At 50.2% G+C, this 15,495-nt stretch overlaps 1 pseudogene; it reads left to right on the top strand.

Moving 5' to 3' along the window:
• Positions 1-6,404: 6,404 nt before the first annotated feature.
• LOC123086760 (glucan endo-1,3-beta-glucosidase 11-like) lies at positions 6,405-13,148 on the top strand (annotated as a pseudogene).
• Positions 13,149-15,495: the final 2,347 nt, after the last annotated feature.

Below are 15,495 nucleotides of genomic sequence, written 5' to 3'. Positions count from 1 at the left end.
TCAGTCGGGGTATATGATGAAGCTCTAACCCCTCGAATTTCTTCTCTAGCTTTCTCACTGCATTGCAGTAACCAGTCATGGCCGGACTTCTGACGTCCCACTCCTTCATCACTTGGTTAACCACCAAATCTGAGTCGCCATAGACCATGAGGCGACGGACGCCGAGTGAAATGGCCATACGCAACCCATACAAAAGTGCTTCGTATTCTGCTTCGTTATTGGAGGAATCAAAGTGAATCTGGAGCACATATCTGAGCTTATCTCCTCGGGGGGAAACCAACACTACCCCAGCACCGGAACCATTCAGCATCTTAGAACCATCAAAGAACATGGTCCAGTGCTCCGAGTGAACTTGAGTCGGCAGTTGCTGTTCAATCCACTCGGCGATGAAATCTGCTATTGCTTGGGACTTGATGGCTTTCTTTGCCTCAAACTTGATATCTAGGGGAAGGAGTTCAATCGCCCATTTTGCCACTCGACCAGTTGCATCTCTGTTGTGCAGAATCTCTGACAATGGAGCGTCGCTGACGACTGTAATGGAATGGTCAGAGAAGTAATGAGCAACCTTCTTCGTGGTCATATAAATCCCATATACAAGCTTCTGATAATGAGGGTATCTTTGCTTTGATGGGGTCAAAACTTCAGAAACATAATATACTGGGCGCTGAACTTTAAAGGCTTTTCCTTCTTCTTCCCGCTCGACCGTAAGTACTGTACTGACGACTTGTCCCGTGGCTGCAATGTAAAGCAGCAAAGGCTCTTTGCTGATTGGGGCAGCAAGCACCGGCTGGGTGGAGAGCAGGGCTTTTAGCTCTGCAAACGCTGCATCAGCTTCAGGAGTCCACTCGAACTTGTCTGACTTCTTCATCAGTCGGTAAAGAGGCAATGCCTTTTCACCGAGACGAGAGATGAATCGACTTAAAGCGGCCAAGCAACCAGTAAGCTTCTGGACATCGTGCACACGCACAGGACGTTTCATTCGGAGTATAGTACCAACTTTTCTGGATTGGCGTCGATTCCTCGTTCGGAAACGAGAAAACCGAGTAACTTTCCGCCAGTAACTCCGAATGTGCAATTTGATGGATTAAGCTTAATATCATACCTCCCGAGGTTGGCAAATGTCTCAGCAAGGTTAGTCAACAGGTCGGAATCTTTCCGTGACTTGACCACAATATCATCCATGTATGCTTCCACATTCCGACTGATTTGAGTGAGCAAACACTTCTGAATCATCCTCATGAATGTGGCTCTGGCATTCTTGAGGCCGAATGGCATGATGACATAACAGAAGCACCCGAATGGAGTGAGAAAAGCTGTTTTGATCTCGTCGGGTCCAAACAGACGGATCTGATGGTAACCGGAATAGGCGTCTAAAAAAGACAGGCGCTCACATCCCGCAGTCGAGTCGACTATTTGGTCGATGCGGGGGAGAGGAAAATGATCTTTCGGGCAGGCCCGATTGATATGTTTGAAGTCGATGCACATGCGAAGTGACTTGTCTTTCTTGGGGACCATGACAACATTGGCGAGCCACTCGAAGTGGTAAATCTCTCAGATAAACTCCGTTGCTAAGAGCCGAGCCACCTCCTCACCAATGGCCTTTCTTTTCTGGACGGCGGACCGTCGAAGATGTTCTTTGACAGGTTTCACTTTTGAGTCGACTCGTAGACGATGCTCGGCCAGCCCCCTGGGAACACCCGGCATGTCAGAAGGCTTCCATGCGAAGATGTCCCAGTTCTCACGGAGGAACTGGATGAACGCTTCTTCCTATTTGGAGTCGAGTGTTGTAGAGATATGAGTCGGAGCAGCACTGGGGTCGGTCGGGTGAATGTGAGTCGGTTTTGTCTCACCGGACGACTAAAACGCTGATTCCGTAGCGGGCTTCTTGGCTCGCAACAAATCACTCGGGTCTGCAGTTTTCTGGTATTCCTGTAGCTCTACCACTACCATCTGAGCATCGGCGATCTTTGAGCCTTTCTGAAAGCACTCTTCCGCCTTCTTCCGATTGCCAGTAATAGTGATCACACCTTTGGGACCAGGCATCTTCAATTTGAGGTACACATAACATGGTCGAGCCATGAAACGTGCATAAGCTGGCCTGCCCAAAATAGCGTGATAAGCACTCTGGAAATCCACAACTTCAAACGTCAACTTCTCTTTGCGGTAATTCTTGGAATCACTGAAAAACACATCAAGAGTAATTTGGCCGAGTGACTCAGCCTTCTTTCCAGGAATGACTCCATGGAAACTCATGTTGCTGGTACCGAGTCTGGACATCGGAATGCCCATCCCTTTCAAAGTATCTGCATATAGTATATTTAGGCCACTGCCACCATCCATCAAAACTTTAGTCAGTCGAGTGCCTTCGACGACTGGGTCGACCACCAAAGCTTGCCTCCCAGGGGTGGCTATGTGTGCCGGATGATCGGACTGGTCAAATGTGATGGCAGTCTGAGACCATTTCAAATAACTGGGTGTCGCCGGGGCAACCATATTCACTTCTCGGTTGATAACTTTCAATCGACTTTTTCTTTCAACATCAGCAAAAATCATCAGGGTGGAATTGACATGGGGATATCCATCATCACTATCTTCTTTGTCCTCAACTTTGTCCGACTCCTTTTCCTTATCTTTGGGTTGTTTCCCCTGAAATTGCTGGATCAAGAGCCGACACTGTCGAGTGGTATGTTTCGGGTAAATGAGTTTACCCTCCTCATCTTTCTTCGTGTGGATGTGGCACGACAAATCCATCACGTCATTCCCTTCCTCGTCCTTCACCTTCTTAGGGTTCCAAGACCCTTTGGGCTTCCCTTTAAACTTTCCTTGAGTCACGGCCAAGGCTTCTCCAGGAGCAGCTGGCTCGGCTTTCCTCTTCTGCTTCCGACTGGAGTTCCCTCCTCCGGTTTCGTGGGCGACTGACTTGTGCTTGCCACTCCGGAGCCGATCCTCTTCTTCACCATTGGCATACTTGGTGGAAATCTCCATCATTCGACTTAGAGACATGTCTCCGGTTCGACCGAATTTTAGGTTTAGCTCTCAGTACTTAACGCCTTCCTTGAAGGCACAGACTGCCTGGTCTCCACGTCCCTCACACCTCGGGGGCGATCTTGGGCTATGGGCCGACTAGACTGTATTTACAGCGAAGGATCTGCTGTGAATCCTATTCCGCGACTGCGATACAGCTGAATTTTGATCTCCTGCTACCCAGAGTAATGCTCTGATCTGTAACAAGCCTCTACCAGCCTCTGACTGGGAAGGCTGAATCGACTCTGCTATACGGGCTGCAGCTACTAAATTCTGAATCAGAGTTCGATATACCTGAGTTGATGGTGGAAAGAGTTTACGTCGACTGGATTCTGGAACCCGTTGCCGCGCACGCTCGTCGAGTGCTCGCTGGAGGTTATCCAGTCGAGTGCGCTCAACCAAATTGGCCAAGCGCGCGTCCTCTAAGGCACTAGCCTCGGGGGTTTCTCCAACGATAGGAGTGTGCAGCGCATCCATGTTCCGGCAGCGAAGTTCTTCCCTCTACAGCGAAGCGAGGGGCTCGGGGAGATACTCTTCGTGGGCATGCGACAGATCGCCTCTGCCTACGCCTCCGTCGGTGCGGGGAAAGCCGGGAGGACTGCATGGTTCGTCGACCATCAGAACCTCCGCCGCTGGATCACTGCTGTCGCACTCGGATGCAGTCTCTGCGAAGCCAGTCGACAGGTCCAACAGGACGTAGAGAGATTCGTCGGGCTCGATCGCCGCGACTTGGGGGGTGTCCGACTGGCGAGCCATCGCGTGCTTCACCCACCGCTGAAGCCTCGACCGACCGGAACGCTTGCGCCGGTGGGAAACAGGGAGGGAGGACAACATAGGGACCGACCGATACTGGGTCGACGGTTGCCGCAGGAGAACGCCGCGGACGCACGCGCGAAAGTGCGTCGCCCCGCAGACAGGGAGCGCTTCGATGTCGAGCGGAGCCTCCTGAAGCCAAGCGGAGTCGTCGGCGATGAACATGAGCACGCCGAGACGGATCTCGTGGCCCTCAACCAAAACTCCGCCCGAAACCATGATGAAGGAGATCGGAAAATCGCAACTTCTCCAATAAGTCGCTAAGACACCGGCCCCAAGGTGGGCACCAACTGCCGTGGTTCTAAGTCTGACAGTAGTGTAGAGGGGTAGGAATGGAGAGGCAAGATCCTAGCTATGAATTAGTTGTATACGTAAGAGGTTTATGAGTTCAGCCCTTCTCGGAGGAAGTAACAACCCTACGTCTCAGATCCCGGAGGCGGTCGACTGGATTATGTGTGTATGAGTTATAAGGATGCGAACCCTTTACACTGAGGGGGGGGGTGGCTTATATAGAGTTCGCCAGACCCCTCCGGCCCTCAGTTATGTAGGGTTTAAGGTACATTAAGATCGGACATTACTGGCAACACCACAAATAAAGTGCTATGATGACCATAAAGGCTACTTAATGGCCGACCGATTGTGTGCAGAGCGACTTTAGATCTCCTGGCTGTCGAGTGGTTGGCTTCATGGTCGAGTGTCTTCGAGTCCGTCGAGTGGAACACTTCTGAGTCGATTGAAAGGTGGTTTCTTCTAGAGATGTCCTTGGAGAGGGTAGTTTGGACAGGTCAATGACCCTACCCTAGATACATAGCTTCATCACATAGTATTTTAGAATGGATGGAGTACGAGTTTAATAGATAAGGACATCTCCAAGGACAAAAATCAAATGACATCCCCATATTTCATGTCCGCAGACATGGCTCATTTGTCCGTGAAAAACTAACGCCCTATGGCATCCCCCATTTTGCCTCCCCAATTTGCTTGGTCTGCATTTTTACCCTTTTTTCAACCAAACTTGAACACTTGAAAGACATAGTTTAAATGTGCAAGTAAATAGTATAAATTTAGAAATGCACTAGGTGAATGTCCGTGCGTTGCACGGGCACACATATTCTAGTTGCTCGTTATATTCATGTCGAGCATACACCTTGAAGTTCTAACGCACTTCAGGTGACATTTTCAACCTTTCTACCGTCAACTCGGTTTTCTTCTTATTCTTGTTATTCCTCCCACTGTCTCCGCCTACAAATCCATGCTCGCCACCTCCACCGATACGGCTTGTTCTTTGAGTCACAAATAGCATTCTTCAAAATAAATCGGAAGGCTCATTATACCCGGCATGTAAGGAAAAGGGATATTTGGGTTTGTCTAAATATCACATGTATATTACGAAAAAGTTCATCAACTAAGCATCTGAGATTACATGTCTATCTAGTTCTTGTAGAGAGAACACAAACTATCATGTTAGCTTTCTTCCAAGATATCAACATTATTCATTTCCTACAAATAGATTATTACACACCAAAATTTAATTTGAAGAAATAAATAATTTTGAACAGACATTAAAGCGCGTGTTTTACTTGCTTTCCAGCATAGGGGGTAAAAAATGACACAATTAGTCCATGGTGACGAAGTAGTAAAAAAGTATTTTTCTTCAATAACATGACATGCAACCGTTAGAAGTAAATTAGGAATTGACATCACCTTTGTTGCCTTTGAGCCACCGAAAAAGAAGCCCCCCAAAACTGATGGACCTAAAGGAGCCATTCTCAGGCTAGCTAATCTGCTGATCATCTGCTTATGATACTACTCGAACAATAAGCATTTGTATACAGAAATGAGAAATGTAACTCAATGGAGGAGCTACAAACAAAAGGCTGGGCGGGCAAAGAAACTTTTCTTGTTACCCTCTGGTTCGGAGATAGTCTTCGCCCGATGAGAATAGATACTATCGGCAAGTATTACCCCATTAGTTGTGCCCATTGATGATATAGTTGCACTCCTACTATAACAAAGTTTTGCAAATAATGGAGATTGTTGAAGCACGTTGATATTGTTGTGAGACCTAACATGTAAAAGAAAGAGTGTCAAAAGATGCCACTGCTTCTGGCATGATTGTGGGCTCTCCGGTATGATTTTGGTATTGCCCTTGCAAACCTAGCAACGGTTCTACAGTTCTTAGTGCATGCAATCGATGAAATCGAGCATACTGAGAAACCATCTTCTTCAAGTGCCAAAAGTTTGGTTATGTCCACGACATTTGGCTCTCTCAAGTGCTTTTTGTCAAACACGTGGACCACTGAAGTGACAAATTTCAACATTGTTGCGATGTCGTCGGCACAAATACCACGACGTAGATGGTGGATGATGCGCGTGATGGATGTGAGACCAGAGGAGGAAAAACAATGGGTTGTGTTTGCTGCGATCGAGCCGCCACCAGCGTCAGATCGGACGGCTGGCTAGACACCTCCAGATCAGACGGCTGGCTAGGCAAATGATTTCTCAAAAATAAAAATAAAAACATCCGGTTGATTTCTAGCCGCCTTTGTACAACGGTAGGACAGAGCACTCGCCCAGGTGAGCCCCCAAACCCCAACGCTCCAGCCACTCCAAGCCAAACCCCTCCAGCTCACTCACTCCGGCCGTCCGGCGCGCGCAGCACACATTGCCGTGACAAGACAATGCCGCTCCTGCTCCTCCTGCTCGTGCTCCTTCTACCGGCCGCGCCCGAGGCGACGCCGTCGGCGTTGCTGGGCATCAACTACGGCCGGGTGGGAAACAACCTCCCGCCGACGACCTCGGCCCTGCAGCTCCTCGCCGGCCTGGGCGTCGGCCGCGTCCGCCTCTACGACGCCGACCCGGCCACCCTCCGCTCCTTCGCCAACACGGGCGTGGAGCTCGTCGGCGGCGTCCCCGACGAGTGCCTCGCCGCCGTCTCCACCCCCTCCGGCGCCTCCTCCTGGGTCCGCTCCGTCATCCAGCCGGCGCTCCCGGCAACCAAGATTGCCGTCCTCACTGTCGGCAACGAGGTGCTCACGGGCGCCAACAGCTCCACGCTCTCGCCGTCGCTGCTCCCGGCCATGCAGTGCATCCACGACGCACTCGCGCAGCTCGGCCTCGACAGGCAGGTCACGGTCACCGCCGCGCACAACCTCGGCGTGCTCGCCACTGTTAAACATACATATGTCACGGCAACATACATGTGTCACGGCATTGCTTGGTGGCCAAGGCTTTGGAGTAGCTAGGAGATATATTCTCTAGTTGTTAGCATGGTTATCTTTTATCTTTATATTCTCCTCTATCTCTCCATGTATCTCTCTGGTTGTTAAACAACCTAATCTTGTATGCCTTTGCGAGAGCCGGCCTCGCCTAAATCAATATATACCACGCGGGCTCCCATGTTACGGGAGTTGAGACGCTTCTACAATTTCCACATGGTATACAGAGCAGGCCTCTTCCATAGCATCTAGCTCATCTTTCTCCATCCTCTCCATCTTCAATCCATCACGCCGCAGCCATGTCCTCCTCCACCGCAATCACCTCCTCTGGCCTCAACTACAACACATCAGAACCTCTCAGCCGGACGAACTACGTTCTCTGGCGAGCCCAGGCGCGATCCCAGATACTGGGCGCTGGCTTGTTTGGCTACATAGATCAAACCATAGAGGAGCCTCCCAAAACAATCACTAGCAAAGACAAAGATGGTAAGGAGCAGGTAGTTCCCAATCCTGCCCATAATCCCTGGTTAGTTCAAGATCAGCAAATCGTGGCATATCTCCTTCTAATCTGTCCAAGGAGGTGCTGGTTCAAGTGGCTTCGCTTGAATCATCTCATGCGATCTGGATGGCATTAGCAAATATGTTCTCTGCAGTTTCTTTGTCTCGCGTGAACAACATCAGATCTGCCCTCACCAATGCCCAGAAAGGATCTCAATCCGCCTCCACCTACTTCGGGCAGATGCGTGCCCTCTCTGACGAGCTTGCGGCGGCGGGCAAGCCGCTCGGGGAGGAAGAGCTCATCTCCTTCATCATCGCCGGGCTTGACATGGAGTATCAACCGATCATCTCTGCACTCGACGTCCGCACCGAGCCCATCACCGTCGACGTGCTCTTCTCTATGGTAGCCAACTTCGATCAGCGTGTTGAGATGTTCAACGGCGCCGGTGGCTTCAAGTCATCGGCCAACGCAGCCTCCAGAGGTCGCTCGGGCGGTGGCAAAGGCGGCTACCGAAACCAGAAGAACGGCAGCCGCGGCGGGGGCTATCCTGGCGGTGGTGGCCAAAACCCTAGCAGCGGCTATCCTGGCGCTGGTGGCGGTGCCTACAACCATGGCGGTGGCGGCGGCTACAACAACCATGGCAACAGCGGTGTCCAAGGCGGTGGCCATCGTGGCGGCGGTGGCGGGGGCTACTACAACAACAACAACAACCCCCCTCGCCACTACTACAACAAGAATCAAGGCGCTCGCTTCATGGGGTACGAGGAGTATGAAAACAAATGCCAAATCTATAAGAAAACTAACCATATTGCGAAAGAATGCAAGTGGCGCTATGCAAAGGACAATTCCAGAAGGAGGCGTGTTGCAGCTGCGGCAGATGCCTCATACGGAGTTGACTCCAACTGGTATCTTGACTCTGGCTCAAATGAGAATATTACCTCTGAGCTTGAGAAGATGACCATGCACGAGAAGTACCAAGGCCAAGATCAAGTCCACACTGCTGAAAACGGTCCATGTATGATGATAAGTCATGTTGGCAAGTCTATTATTCAAACCCCACGTCGTGATATTCATGTAGATGATGTTCTGCATATTCCTAATGCATCAAAAAATCTTCTGTCAGTTCATCGTATTACTCTTGACAATGGTGTCTTCATAGAGTTTCATCCCTTCTTCTTTTTGATCAAGGATCAGGTCACGAGGAGGGTGCTTTATCGCGGTAGATGTGTGCAAGGTCTCTATCCGTTGATCCCCACAATTTCCAAGTTCAATAAGCAAGCATATGGAGCTTTCAAGGTGTCCTTAGAACGATGGCATAATCGTTTAGGCCACCCATCTTTTTCCGTTGTTTATCAAATTCTTAGCAAAATTAAGCTCGCATTTGTTGACGAGCACGATCATGAAACTATTTGTGACTCTTGCCAAAGAGCAAAAAGCCACCAGTTGCCATATCCTATTACCAATAGTGTTTCAACAAAACCCTTGCAGCTTGTATTTTCTGATGTATGGGGACCGGCCCCTTCCTCTGTTGGTCGGCACACCTATTACGTGAGTTTCATCGATGACTTTAGCAAGTATACTTGGATATACCTCCTTAAGAAACGCTCCGATGTTTTCCAAGTCTTTCTAAACTTTCAAGCTCTTGTCGAACGACAATTTGATTGCAAAATACTTGCCATGCAATCATATTGGGGAGGGGAATACGAGAAACTTAACTCCTTTTTCCAACGAATAAGGATTTCTCATCATGTTTCTTGCCCTCACACTCACCAACAAAATGGTTCAGCGGAGCGCAAGCATAGACACATTGTTGATGTTGGTCTTTCCCTCCTTGCCGGAGCATCCATGCCGCTCAAATTCTGGGATGAGGCGTTCCTCACCGCGGTGCACCTCATAAATATTTTACCTAGTCGTGTCATTAATTTTGAGACACCCACTGAACGTCTACTTCATATCAAACCCGAGTACTCCCATCTTCGTGTGTTTGGTTGCGCATGTTGGCCTAACCTTCGTCCCTATAATAATAGGAAACTTATGTTTCGATCAACACAATGTGTCTTCATAGGCTACAATGCACAACATAAAGGTGTTAAGTGTCTTGATGTAGCCACGGGACATGTGTATATCTCGCGAGATGTTGTCTTGATGAAACGGTGTTTCCTTTTGCCAAACTCCACCCAAATGCCGGCGCTTTGCTTCGCAAAGAAATTCTTCTTTTGCCCTCCACCTTGACCGGCGTTGATCATGGGGGAGAGAGTAATAGTACTGACCAACTTGCCTCTAATCATCATATTATGCCTGAGATTACTGCTGCAGATTTAAATTCAGATGAAGAGGAAAATTGCAGTTCAAACAGACGTGATTTTATATGCCCCCTGACTGGCGACACGGACGCAAATCGAGGAGGATCCGCCTCGGGATCCCTACGGCTGGACCCAATATCCTCTCCGGGATCCGGGCGCACAGCACCTGGTCGCGCCTCGGGGCCCGAGCGCCTCGAGCGGGCGCATGATCAGGACAACGACGGCGTCGCTCCGCGCCAACCACCTGACGACGCGTGGCGGACAGATATCCGCGCGCCTGAGCCCACCTCACCTGGTTGGCCCGCGTCGGCTTTGCCAGGGCCCGCCACTGCACCAGATTCGACCGGGCCCGCTGCTTCACCTCCAAGGCGGTCGCCCACAGGCGCGACACAATCCTCCTCGGGATCTGAGTCGCCAGCACCTGAGGCTGATGTGGCTGGTGGATCCCCTGAGGCTCCGTCTCCTGTGGTTTCTCCTGTGGCGCCGCGCACTAGGCTACAGAAGGGAATTACTACTCGTTTAAATTACAAAAATTTCTCCAAAATTGGTATGTCCTGCACAACTGGTGAACCTAACAGTTTAATGACAGCACTTGGTGATCCTAGGTGGAAGGCGGCCATGGAAGATGAAATCACGGCGTTGCGTAAAAATAAAACATGGCACCTAGTGCCCCCTCGACCAGGCAGAAATCTAATTGATTGTAAGTGGGTCTATCGAATCAAGAAGAAGTCTGACGGTACCATAGACAGATACAAGGCAAGACTTGTAGCCAAGGGCTTCAAGCAAAGGTATGGAATAGATTATGAGGACACGTTTAGTCCTGTTGTTAAAGCTGCAACAATCCGTCTTGTGTTATCAATAGCTGTGTCCAGGGGATGGAGTCTGAGGCAGCTAGATGTCCAGAACGCGTTTCTTCATGGTGTTCTGGAAGAGGAAGTGTACATGAAACAGCCTCCTGGGTTTGAAGATAAAGATGCACCATCCTATGTCTGCAAGCTTGATAAGGCCTTGTATGGGTTGAAGCAGGCACCCAGGCATGGTATTCACGGTTAAGCATGAAACTTCAGTCACTTGGCTTTGTTCCATCAAAATCTGACACCTCCTTGTTCATTTATAACAAGCACAAAACATCCATATTTGTTTTAATATATGTTGATGACATAATTGTCACTAGCTCTTCTGATGGAGCTGTGACAGCATTACTTAAGGATCTAGGCTCTGAGTTTGCACTCAAGGACTTGGGAGACCTGCATTTCTTCTTGGGCATTGAGGTCAAGAAACACAGTAATGGTATTCATCTATCTCAGGCAAAGTATGCTACTGAACTGCTAAGTAGAATTGGCATGCAGAATTGTAAATCTTCACCAACACCTTTGTCTAGTTCAGAACCTTTATCCTTGACAGAAGGACAGCCTCTGCACCAAGAGGATATTACGGGTTACAGGAGTCTAGTTGGTGGACTTCAGTACTTGACTCTTACTCGACCTGACATCTCTTTTGCAGTCAATAAGGTGTGTCAGTATCTTCACGCACCTACCACAGCTCACTGGACAGCTGCAAAACGAATTCTCAGGTACATAAGAAGCACTATACACTTGGGTCTTACATTCAGCAAGTCATCTTCCACACGTGTCAGTGCCTTCTCAGATGCAGACTGGGCTGGTTGTTTAGATGACAGAAGGTCAACAGGTGGTTTTGCTATCTTTTATGGACCTAACTTGATATCATGGTGTGCAAGAAAACAAGCTACTGTTTCCAGGTCAAGTACAGAAGCAGAGTATAAAGCATTAGCAAATGCAATGGCAGAAATCATTTGGGTTCAGTCTATGCTCAGAGAACTTGGAGTGACTCAGACTCAGCCTCCTTGTTTGTGGTGTGACAATCTTGGTGCTACATATTTATCTGCTAATCCAGTCTTTCATGCCAGGACAAAGCACATTGAAATAGACTTCCATTTTGTAAGAGAACGTGTTGCCAATAAACAACTTGCGATCAGATTTATACCTTCCAAAAATCAGCTTGCAGATGGGTTCACAAAGGCATTGCCGTCCAAAGGTTTTGAAGAGTTTAAACATAATCTTAACTTGTCATAGTTGTGATTATGGGGGAGTGTTAAACATACATATGTCATGGCAACATACATGTGTCACGGCATTGCTTGGTGGCCAAGGCTTTGGAGTAGTTAGGAGATATATTCTCTAGTTGTTAGCATGGTTATCTTTTATCTTTATATTCTCCTCTATCTCTCCATGTATCTCTCTGGTTGTTGAACAACCTAATCTTGTATGCCTCTGCGAGAGCTGGCCTCGCCTAAATCAATATATACCACGCGGGCTCACATGTTACGGGAGTTGAGACGCTTCTACAATTTCCACAGCCACCTCCTACCCGCCCTCGTCGGCCTACTTCCACAAGGACCTCCTCCCGGTCCTCTGCCCGATCCTCGACTTCCACGCCCGCACCGGCTCGCCGTTCCTCGACAACGCCTACCCCTACTTCGCTTACGCCGAGGACCCCGCCGGCGTGGAGCTTGAGTACGCCCTGCTCGAGCCCGGCCACGGCGGCGTCCCGGACCCGTCCTCCGGGCTGCGCTACCCCAACATGCTGGTGTCCCAGGTGGACGCCGTGTACCACGCGATCGCAGCGGCCAACCGCGGGGTGGCGCGCGCGGTGAAGGTGCGCGTGTCGGAGACCGGGTGGCCATCGGCCGGCGACGGCAACGAGACCGGCGCGACGCCACGGAACGCCGCAAGGTACAACGGCAACGTTATGCGGCTGGTGGGCGAGGGCAAGGGCACGCCGCTGCGGCCGGACGGAGCGTTGCGCGTCTACATGTTCGCCCTCTTCAACGAGAACATGAAGCCCGGCCCCTCGTCGGAACGCAACTACGGCCTTTTCAAGCCCGACGGCACGCCGGTGTACGAGCTCTCCTACCGCGGTACCGCCTGCCCAAGGACAACGCCACCACCACGTCTGGCGCCGGCGGCACCGGAAGCATTACCGGCGGCGTTAGCAGGCCGCAGAACAACGGCTACTACAGCATCTCGGCATCATCCGCAAAGGCAAACGTGGTGAGAGCTCCGCTTTTTGCTCTTGTTAATTAGCAGTAGTATAAGCTTTGTCCGTGCTTTGCATTGATTCCTTTCTGAACTGAAAAGGCTCCATTTTGGACTAGTTTGCAAAGCTTTCGTGGTAAAAGTGTAGGCAAGTTGAAAAGGTTGCGGCATGCATGCTTGCTGAAGCCTTTTGAAAGCCCCAAGGTAATAATTCCATGGCATAGAGGAGCATGCCATTGCTTGATCCAAAACTCTGTTTTTATAATGTAAGACATCATAAGAGCATCTCCAACAAGCACGCAACGCCGCGGCGCGCTAAAAAGACGTTTACAGCGCCTCGGTAGCCAGATTTTGCTTGCCGCGGAGCGCTGGCTCCAGCGACCATTGCAAAAATCGCGCGCGCCCCGCTGCAACAGACGCGCTATATTTCTTCTTCTTCTACTCCGACTCGATACACATTCCGCTCCGACTTATGATACTATAGGCATAGATAGATAAACGATAGATAGATAAAACGATACATAGATAGTTCATAGCCTCCTCCTACTATTGATATAAAACGATAGATAAAAAACTACTCCTCGTCCTCCTCCTCCTCCTCCTCCGAGTCTGACTCTTCTTCGGTGATATCCTCCTCCGACGTCTGAATGAAGGTGTCAAGGTACCGATCGTCGTTGGAGTCCCAGGACGACGCTGCTCCTAGGTCAATGTTGAGAGCATCTGTGATATGGAGATGGCGTATCGCCGTTGCTTGCAGGAACTCAAACCTCGTTGTTCAGGTTGACCGTGCCTACAGCAAGGTCAATAACCATCGGAGATTGGTTTAGTGATTGTCGAGCCGTATCGTTGGGTACGGTATAGCCGGATCGTCAAGGTCAAAATCCACCAAATCGAAAGTTATCCCCACTCTCATCGAAAGATCGGGCCGCCGTCACATCAGTCCGCCTTCCGCGTACGCCTGTCATTGCGATAGGCGGCTCGCTCCGCCCTCCTCTCCTCCCTCTCCGCCCTCCTTTGCGCAAAGACCTAGTGCTCGTTGATGACGTCCTGCAGGAAGCGTTGGCGCCACTACTCCATGGCTTCCTCATCCATCTCGGCGACACTGAGACGGCGCTGGCGCCTCCGGTTGTCGCGACGATCCTCATCAGTGATAAGTCACGGGGGAGGCACCAGCTCCTGTGTCGGCACCTCCGGGAAGTTCATGTCCCTACGAGGCTGCCGGAGGCGCCACGCCGCCGCGTCGTACGCGCGGGCGACCTCGTGGGCGGTGTCGAAGGTGCCGAGGCCGAGGCGCATGTTGCCGGACCGGATATCGACGGAGAAGGCGCCGGAGGGGCGCACGTGGACGCCGCGGTAGCCCGAAACTCCCCGGCGGCGCGGCGGTGGCGCGGCGGCGGCGAGGCGAGAAAGCGGCAAAGGGAGCGGGAAGAGAGCGGCGGAGGGGCGCATGGCGAGGTGGAGAGCGGTGGGAGGGCGCGTGGCAGGCGATGCATTTATAAAGCGCGTCGGACGCCGCGCGCCAAAACTAGCGCGCGCTCGGCCGTTTTTTCACGCACACGCATGATCTTTACTCGCACACCTGAGTTTCCTGCCACCGCTGTAGCGCGCGAACCCGCCCCACGCGCACTAAAACCGCCTTTTACCGCGCGCACATTTTCTGCAGTCGCTGTTGGAGATGCTCTAACCATGGTAATTTGAAAGTATATAAGATGTTCTAACTTTTTCTGAATCGGATGTACATAGACGCGTTTTAGTGTGTTGTTCACTCATTTCAGTCTGTATGTAGTCTCTATTAAAATATCTAAAACTTCTCATAATTCGAAACAGAGATGATACATTACAAGAACATGCCTAGACCGTCGATACATACAACTTGCTTGTTCTGGTTGCCATAAAATACAAAACTATGAAACCATAAGTGCTTGTTCGGTTGTAAGGGGTTTGAAGGGGATTGGAATAGATTGGAGAGGATTAAATCTCCTACAAGTCAAATTCTACGTCAATCCCTTCTAAACCTCTTCAATCCTCTCTAAGAGAGGTTTAACCGTACAAGGCCTAAAGGGGGAGATCAGTGCCTAGTGACCTGTGATCATAAACGAGAAGAACAAATTCTGAGTGACCTGTCTTCATGTAGGCTCTGCTCCCTTTTGGTCACCCGCTGATGTGTCTCCTTGTGTTTGTGCTTGTTCTTGTGCTTGATAGGGTTGGTGGACATGGACACAAGCATGTGCGGCTGTCCTATTGATGATGTTAACATTCTGATTCTGAGCAACTTCCAAGTGGTGTTTAGATGGAACGATGGAAGCAAAAAATGAGCCCCGGTTCCGGCAAACAAGGATGATGGTAGCAAAAAATTGGCTGAATCCAGCAAAAATAGAACACGGTGGTAGCAAATTAGTAAAAGATGAGCCCCGGTTCCAGCAAACAAAGAATGGTGGTAGCAAAAAACTTGAATGAATTCAGCAAAAACAAAACACGGTGGAAGCAAATTTTGGAGCTCTATCCAGCAAAAACAATGGTTCCGGCAAAAAAATCACGGTCTCCATTGCCGGCCACCGGGCGCAGTCACCATGGTTGGCAGG

Source organism: Triticum aestivum, chromosome 1B (genome assembly GCF_018294505.1).
Source record: "Triticum aestivum cultivar Chinese Spring chromosome 1B, IWGSC CS RefSeq v2.1, whole genome shotgun sequence".
In the NCBI taxonomy this organism is placed as follows: Eukaryota; Viridiplantae; Streptophyta; class Magnoliopsida; order Poales; family Poaceae; genus Triticum; species Triticum aestivum.
The sequence above is the reverse complement of the archived record's forward strand: the minus strand, read 5'-3'. Positions and strand labels throughout refer to the sequence as shown.